Source organism: Lissotriton helveticus, chromosome 12, assembly GCF_964261635.1.
Source record: "Lissotriton helveticus chromosome 12, aLisHel1.1, whole genome shotgun sequence".
NCBI classification, from domain to species: domain Eukaryota; kingdom Metazoa; phylum Chordata; class Amphibia; order Caudata; family Salamandridae; genus Lissotriton; species Lissotriton helveticus.
The window spans coordinates 151,044,478-151,050,943 of record NC_136073.1 but is presented as its reverse complement, the minus strand read 5'-3'; the positions used below and the strand labels follow the sequence as shown (position 1 = coordinate 151,050,943).

General features: G+C 44.2%; 1 pseudogene; it reads right to left on the bottom strand.

Annotated features, from left to right (window-relative positions):
• Positions 1-320: 320 nt before the first annotated feature.
• The window catches only part of LOC144797978 (polyunsaturated fatty acid lipoxygenase ALOX15B-like), a 68,568-nt pseudogene continuing 62,422 nt past the window's right edge, over positions 321-6,466 (bottom strand).

Genomic DNA, 6,466 nt, shown 5'->3' with positions numbered 1-6,466 from the left:
AGTCTTTGCTCCTATGTCTCTGGCCGCCTCACTCGTTACAAACCCCAAATAAAATTTATTCAAGTGCACATTACTGCATAGTTGCAAAAAAAGAAAGCACATTTTATGAGAATATCTCTAACTTGCTCATCCTATTTATTAACGTATTTGACAATCAAAAGCAGATCAACATCAGTGTGCTTGCAGTTTCGTACATAACATTTTTTGCTTAGTGATTGGTTTAAATGGCGCGTGGTCTGCATTCAATTAGAGGCATCACTTTCTCTCAGCAAATCAGTGATGTCCAAGCTTTATTGAGGGAAAACAGGGAAAACTCTGGTTTATTCATCCTTTAGGTTCTTTTAAGATAAATGTTGGGACAATTCCAGATGTCAATCACAACTCTTTGTTAAATAAAATTCCATCATCACGTTGCCTTGGTTCATTCTTAACGTACTCGACCTGTTGCAAAAACAATCTTTTTTTTCTTCATTGTTAGCGCATGTAACATTGGTGACCTTTGAACTTCTATTGAAGTGACCCCTGACCAATCTCCAGCTATGGTGCTTCCTGCCTGGTCAGATTCTGGAATAGTGTGGCCGTGGCCTAAGAGAGATGCACTTTACTGCCTGGTACTCGGCTGTGGATGGGAGCCTGGAATGTTCTTGTGGCTCTGTTACTTGAAATGTGGGCCAAGTGAGATACAATTGAGTGGCTAGTTATGTGGCTGTGAATTGAAGCGGTGGAAAGTTCATGCTGACTGCCTAGTTACGGTTGGTTATATGGACACGCTGTTCTCAATCATTTTGGGATTCAGATAGCAGTACGGGGGAGTAAGGGATTGGTTTCTGCTTTCAATCTCGGCTGATATCTGGCTCAGTCGCTCCTGGAAGGCTTTAATGCACCGTCTTGGTTCTTCCTCTGTAAAAAACTCTTCCAGGAATGTACCTAAAGGCATCTTTGGAAAAATAAATGAATGAAAACATTAATGTCTCATAATTCAAGAGAGTAGATTAGGGCAGAAACAGACAATTTACAGATGATTTTGTTTTCCCACTAAAAGTCCACATTACCAGTCTTATTATGAAGACCAAAATGGCAGGGGGAGCATTACACTATCATTTCCACTAGGTGAGGTCCCTGAAGGCATGACATGCAGGACACAATAGACAGAATCAGACCTCTCCTGCACCCTCACATAGTGAGAGATGTGAAGCCCCAACAGGCGGAAGATTGAAGGCGATAAAAAGAGATGAAAAGTGTTCACTTGCGTGATCTCCTTTGCTTTTGGCTCATAGATGATCCTTGCACTATCAAATTGTTTGAACATGTTCCCACCTATTATTGAGTCGTGTAAGTTAAACTTTGAAAATGTTATAAAAGGAGGTGGCACGGAGGGTGTGTCGGGATCAGAGAAATTACATCCTTCCATTGGAGATGTGAACCCAGTCTAATTCCTGCAGGCCTCACCCATGAGCACTGAGACTGGACAATGAGTGGATAGATAGAGGTGTGGTGCAGCGGCCAGAGACAAGAGGGAGCCCATATCAATCAGAGATAACAAGATGTGCTACCATCACCACCAACAGGGAGCGGTGTGACGCAGTGGCCAGAGCGCCTGACTCCGGAGCGCATTGCTCATGGTTCGATATCCGGCGCTGGGGGCAGCTCAGCATCATGTGACTCTGGGCAATAGCTCACCAAGGGGCATACGCATATGTATCAACATCCGTGTTTGCGATTCTCAAATAGTGATTTTTTGAGAATCGCTATTTGAGAATTGCAAAATGGGATGTATTTAAAAATTCGCCATTTTTTGCGAATTCTTGGAATTCCTTAATTGCGATTAGCAAATTGCGAAATCGCAATTAAGGGATGCCTTCCCATTCATTTCTATGGGCCAGGAGGCCCAAAGGAATGATTGGGAAGTAATTCTCAATTTGCGATTCGCAATTAGAAAATCACAAATTGAGAATAATTTCAAGGGTGCAAGGGTTTCATACAGACACCGTGATGCACCCCTGAAATGAACATGTGTGGGCATATGGCGCACTTACATGCCCTATGGGGGCTTCCTATATAATGAGAGCATAGAACACTTACCCGTTCACCAGGCTCGTCACTCAGAAGCTTGACACTTATCATGGCGAAGGCGGTAACACCCACATTGGACAGGGTATCTAGGATACTCTGCTGCGTTGCTGTGCCTTTGGTCTTGGGGGGAGGTTGGCGCATTGTGGTGGGACTGTTTGGCAACCAGGAGAGAAAATCAAACTACAGTGGCCCAACCTCAAAAGGAAGGAAAAAGCAACAGGTCAAAGTTGTAATTACTTTTATTATGTAGTTTTATGTATAATGCCAACAGACACTTTAAGAAAATCAATTGACTTGATAGGATAACAGATACTACATCAAGAAATTTTACTGTTAGAAACAAGACACAAAATGTACAAATATAGATGCCCAGAGATAATCTGACAGTCTTAATTAAGACTGGAAAACCTCCTTTGTAAGGTGGCAAGTCCACATTTATAATAATAATCCACATTTGTAAAGCGCACAATCACCCGTAAGGGTCTCTAGGCGCTGGGGGCCGTCAGGAAGATTAAGCAAGCTATTGCCCAGAGTCACATGGTGCTGGGCTAACCTGCCGCCGGAGCCGGGGATCGAACCGTGGTCCCCAGATTCCAGCGTCAGTCGCCCTGGGTCAAGTCCTCATTCGAAATAAGGTTGGAGCAGTGTGTACTTCAGCCAGGAAGTAGTATGTCAGCTAGACCAAGGTCACATCTAGAATGATAGGAAAGATGAGTGGCCCGCTTGAGAGATATGATCTCTGCCGATACCACGCTATCTCTCAAATTAGAGCTTGGTTACTGGGGTTCAGTGGAGACAAAATCCAGACTTGTGTCCACCTTGTGTGAAGGCCGTACAGCTTGTCTGCTTTCAGATTTGGGCTCTGAAAGTCCGAAGGTGCGTCAGGCCCATTAGCAAAGATGTGTAGTTACATGATAGCCTCAACCTCCCCACCCAGAGCAATGCCTTCTGGGAAGCATCTGGAACTCTTCATTTAATTTCTAAGGTCCCAAATCCATAATGTGACCCCCTCATTGATGAATCTAGCCTTCAGGACGCAGAGAACTGATACCCTGACTCTGCTTATGCTCACTCACACCTTAAGACGTTGAAAGTACAGATGCATTTTCAAGACTCTAATGTTCCAGTGATTATCATTTGCAGTACAAGAAGCACATCCACAGTTACCTGTCCAGTGTTAACAGCAGCATGCTGAGCGGAACTTGTGAAAATCACCACAGACAGATACTTGACCAGTTCATCGTGGTTCTGTAGTAAAGATGTCACTCCTGAAAAAAAACAATACCAGAATCATGTACAACCACTCATAACATGCTTCACTGTGTCAGAACCTGTTTCACATGAGCCACAGATGAGTATCCTTCAGAGTTGGCCCAGGGCAAGAATGGTATGCTTGCAGGTGTGTGTTTACAATGGTGTGCTTGTGGGTTATTTATTTCTGGCAACATTTCTGAACACACATTTCACACTAGGGTGCTACAGCCCAATAGCATTCGTGAAACTGCTGGAAGTGTCTTCCTGAGCTCTAGTGCTCTGAAAAATGGAAGAACATTATAGGTATGCTAGAGTTCTAACATATAAATCTTCATGTTATTGCTATGTTTAAACAAACACAGTATACAGGAAAATTGTCCATAATGAGTGTAAATTCCAGTGTAATAAATGTATCATTTCTGAACCTTGGATGACACTTCAATGTCTTGTGGATTGGTGGTCAAGCCACAATCCTTCAGAAGAATGTACATGGGAATGATGAACAACAACTGCTTGACACTGGATTCGGGCAGTAGATAAGTTCAGGAATTTGGATAAGTCCAGAGGCGAGAGTAAAGGCACAAAACACTGGAAACTTTGGGATAACATTTTTCAGGACAGGTAGGAAGGGACATCCTATGATTTAAATTACGCGATCAACTAATCTTGAGTCCCTTTGTGCTAGCATAATGACATAAACTTGAAGAAAGTGTTGGTTTTTAAGACACGGTCTCCACCTCATCTCCAAGGGACTCAAAAGTAAGTGATGGCCTTGTTGCTATAACCACTAAGATCGCATAAATGAGGACAAAAAAAACTCTTTGGCAACAAGCTCTGCCAATCATACCTGAGGATTTCCTCTCCAGAAAGCCTTCTTTGGAGATCTCCGAAACCCATGCTTGAAGCTCTGGGTCCGTCTGGATGCTCTCGTCACTCTTGTAGTAGTAGTCAACAACACCAGACACATAGCTGAAAGTAAGATAACATGGGGTAGATTCAATTGATGAAAGGCCACATGGAACACTTCCAAGCCAAGGAAGATGAATCTGCTCCTCTCACTACAGAAAAAGTAATCATTGCTCATTTAAAATTCATAGTTGTAAACTTTCCCTGGTCCATGCATGATACGCTGCTCCAGTTCACATATTTTATTCGACTTCTGGGACTTTTAGTCATGGTTTTATAGTGGATTAAACAAGACTACAAGTTCCAGAATTACAAAATTAAAAAAAGAAATCTGGTCTAGAGCAGTTGGTCACGCTTAGACCTGAGAAACCTGGCACAGCTAACCATTAATTTAGCATGGAGATGTAGGGAACCTTTATTGCAATAGGTTGACTTGGGCTTGCAGCAAGAGAGGCCATTATGTTTAATAACATGACCTGTCTCATAGGTCTGGGTAGTCAATGTATTCCTACCTCATACTACTACTCTGGAATCAATGCTGTTGACTTGTACATCAGAATGGGGAGATCACTTACTTCTTGGTCCACACACCCTGCTCCCTCTCTGTTGGACCTGCCAGCCTTAGGGTGGTCTCCCACAAACATGTTGCTGTTTTGTTACACTATTTGTTGATCTGTTTTTGTTGGCCTTAGGACTCTGGGCCCTTTACCACTGCTAACCAGTGCAAAGTGCTCACTCCCCTTAACATGGTTGTATTGGTGTATCCACAATTAACATTTTTGATTTACTTATAGGTCTCCAATAAAGTGCGCTGTGTGCACCAAGGGCCTGTACATTGAATGCTATTAGTTGGCTGCAGCACTGATTGTGCCGCTTACTCAAAGTAGCCCTCTAAACATGTCTCAGGCCTGCCACTGCAGCTCCTGTATGACTTCCATGTCGACTTGGCATTTAAAACCACTTGCCAAGCCATAAACTCCCCTTTTATTAGACATGTCAACCATAAGGTAAGCCCTGGGTAGCCCATATGGCAGGGTGCTTTGTGAGGGAAAGGCAGGAACCTGTACCTTTAAGTATTACGTGTCCTGGTAGTGAAAAGCTCCACAGTTCGTTTCTTACTACTGTGAGGCCCACCCCTCTCATTGCTTAACAGTGGGGATTCCTTAATACATTTAGTGTAATTCCTGATTGAGAAGAAGTAGAACGGTCATTTTTGGTGCCTATGGACTTTAATGGTAAAGTTGGATTTATGAGTACAACTTTGAAAATGCCACTTTTAGAAAGTAGGCATTTTTCTGCTCTTAAGCCCCATGTGCCTCGGCCTGTCGCCAATACACGTCTGGGTTGGGTGACAGCTGGGCTTTGTGCAACTTCTCTAAAGAGGCACACAGAACTTAGATGTGCCTCATGGGACATTAACATCTTTATAGGCCATCCTGAGCAGGATGGGAGGGAGGAGCTGAAACTTGCACCTGAATAGGGCTGTCTCTGTCCCCACACAAATAGCTGCATACCCCCTGTAGTGTATCTGGAGCCAGGGTAGGAAAGGGAGAAACTGTGTGCACTGCAAAGCCCCTATTTGAAGTCTTCCCACTTCAAAGGCACCACTAGGTATAAGTACTGGTCTTCTGACCCTACCAAATCACCTGTGGATACTCTGTGAGAAAGACTGCTGTTCTGCTGAAGTACCGCCACACTGCTGGACTACTGCTCTAGAGGAACTGCTTTTCTGCAGTACTGACCTGCCTTCTGCCCTCTCTGTCTGAGCGAGAAGTACTGGATCTAAACCACTTTAACCCAGAGTGATCCATGGGCTTGCCTGCTTTCGTCCTGTTCTGTGGTCTCAGGGACATCAAAGACTGCCTGCAACTCTCCAACCAGCACCTGGACTCTTCCATTTGTGAGCGCTACCCTGCCAAGTGGTGCCAATCCAGTTTTGGATCCTTGGAAGTGGGTTATTCTGTGCTGCAGCATCAAAATCCACACAGTGCCTGCTTTGCACTGGTTGTAAGGAACACATTCTTCTTAAAGTTGGCTGATCGGCTCGCCAACGCATAGCCATCATCGCCAATGGTTCAACGGTGACGCCTAAAACAACTGCGCCACTCAGAACCAACACATTAGGTACAACCCGACAGATTAACAACCCATTGCCTCCAACGGCTCCTCGTAGTTGGTCCTCCACATCGACGCTTCCTCCATGAAACTACTGTTTTGAGCAGGCACTTTGTGA